This window comes from Penaeus monodon, chromosome 25 (assembly GCF_015228065.2).
Source record: "Penaeus monodon isolate SGIC_2016 chromosome 25, NSTDA_Pmon_1, whole genome shotgun sequence".
NCBI lineage: Eukaryota > Metazoa > Arthropoda > Malacostraca > Decapoda > Penaeidae > Penaeus > Penaeus monodon.
In genome coordinates, this window is record NC_051410.1 from 31,854,371 (window position 1) to 31,856,510 (window position 2,140).

Consider the following 2,140-nt stretch of genomic DNA (forward strand, 5'->3'; position numbering starts at 1 on the left):
ATTGAGTGGTGGACGCCGTTGCCCGCCTGCCCAGTCCGTGCCCAGCGCCCACCACGCTCACTTGCTCATGCGTCTCTCTCGGTCGTCTTGCAACACGCTGGTGTAGTTGTTGCAGGCGTGCCGATGCTGTGTGCACCTGAATATATTTTGTCTCGGTGGGACGATATTCTCGACGTGATGTGTTGTTATGGAAACAGTGATTTCAGTGAAATGCTTGTGGAGGTGGTGTTGCCATTGTTAGTTCGCGATCGAAAATTGTGATGCAAGCAGTGCAACTTCAGTGGCGATCCAAGTGCAACCTGGATTTGAAGACGAAGGCGGGCGTGCGTGGGCGTGAGACTGTACCGCCAGGACGACCCGTTGCCTCGAGTATCGTGCGGACAAGGAACAATTGTACTTCGAGTTACCCGTGTCCGCTCCTCTGCCTGTCACCCACTGTCCGACTCCGAATAAGTGGGAGTACTGTGCGTGTGTCTAGGCATTGCTGGAGAGTCCACTGTGACTGGAGGAAAAATTGTGGTTTCTGAAGGCTGGAAAGCACTCGTCCTGCTCTACCTGACTGACACCTAGCTTGGCGTTACCGTTATATGCTTATCGACCTTGCTTTTACTGCAACTGATATGTTCTGGAATTGGTACAGTGCTTAGTGGATACATGAATGATATCATTTGATCATTCACAAAAACATGCACCTCAGTGTAATCATGGCTGCATGGTATGGTAATGTTAAACCACCAGGCAATAAGCGATCTGACAATGCACAAAACATCGGTTTGAACTAAAACAGATCTTACCGTTACATTCCTTAAGACCAAAATCATTATCCAAGGAGTGAAGTGGTAAACAGTGACAGAGAAAGTTAAGTTTTTGTTGGACGACGCGGTCTGGCCTGGTTACCTCACTGGTGCCAAGATGTCGTTAAAGCTGGTCGTTTTGCTTGTAAATTTTGAATATTATTGTCCATACTACCTAAACTATAAGTAACGATAAGGTTATATAATTATAGCAGAATATTCTCTAGTGATACTTGAAACGAACTATATTTTCACTTTGTTTACTGATATGAGGCGGATGTGAGGGGGAGGGGCGGTGAAAGACCGGCTTTTCATGACATGAGCGATTGGGACTGCCATGGGGCTTGTGGTGCAGCCCGAAGCAGTGAAGAGTGTTGATGTGTCATGCAGCCCGCAACCTTCTCTGATTAAAGTGAGAGTCTGAAATGGCGGGCGCATTGCAGTCTCTATAGTGCGTGCCTAGAAAGATTAATGATTAAAACATATTGCTGATGAATAATGATAGCGTGAAGCACGTCAGTAATTGAGAACATCGTGCGTGAAAACTGCTGGTGTTCATTATATAATAGTCATTACAATTATCCGAACTTTGCTCCTTCAAGGCGTGTGGGGTTATGGCGGTGCCTTGCTTGTGGTAATGACATGGGGTTCTGAAAGGACTAGGAGCGTGTAATACGATGAACAGTTATTGGTTTGACACAGTGATGCAGTTAGGTCATGGTGTCGGATAGCGTGAGATGTGCAGCTGGCGTGATCATTAGCAGAAGTCAGGCATTGCAATATGTAAAGGAGTTAGAGAGGATCCTGTTGTCACTGTTGTTAGTAACAGTCTAAGTGTACTTGTATGTCCACACGACTTTTTCTCCTCGTTTAAAAAAAACAAAAAATATGAAACCACTTGCCTCTTCATAGAAAACGTGTCTGGGGTTATTAGAAGGAAGAAAACTGAAAATCGAGTTATGGAAGTCGTGGATGGTGGGCGTGAGGCTGCGGTCACTGAGGTTATCGTCTCAACTGTGGTTCTATCGCCACTGGGTTTCTCTCGGTGAAGTTAACTTCTATCGGCCAGTCCGTGTTTGGCAGCTTCTCGCCTTTGTCTTCCTCGTCAAGCAAGGCAGAGGATTGTTAGTGTCAGATGTTATTTTCCTCGAGGTTGTAAACATCGAACAGTATACTAAGCAGTCTTCGCAGACCAAGGATTATACGGACTAAGTACTGTTGACGCTGGTATGACGAACATGTGAGACTTGAAGTCATTAGGATTAACGTGTATATTTATCGTTTTTTTGCAAATCGGTAATCGATATTTTTATGTTAAATTTTCGGTTACTTTTTCCGGTAAGCTT

General features: G+C 45.1%; 1 long non-coding RNA gene across 1 annotated transcript in view; it reads left to right on the forward strand.

Annotated features, from left to right (window-relative positions):
- The first annotated feature begins 30 nt into the window (after nt 1-30).
- LOC119589148 overlaps nt 31-2,140 on the forward strand; it is a 12,074-nt gene continuing 9,964 nt past the window's right edge. Inside the window, exon 1 of the long non-coding RNA XR_005230172.1 lies at nt 31-155. This is a non-coding gene — a long non-coding RNA (uncharacterized LOC119589148). The remainder of the gene's footprint in view (nt 156-2,140) is intronic.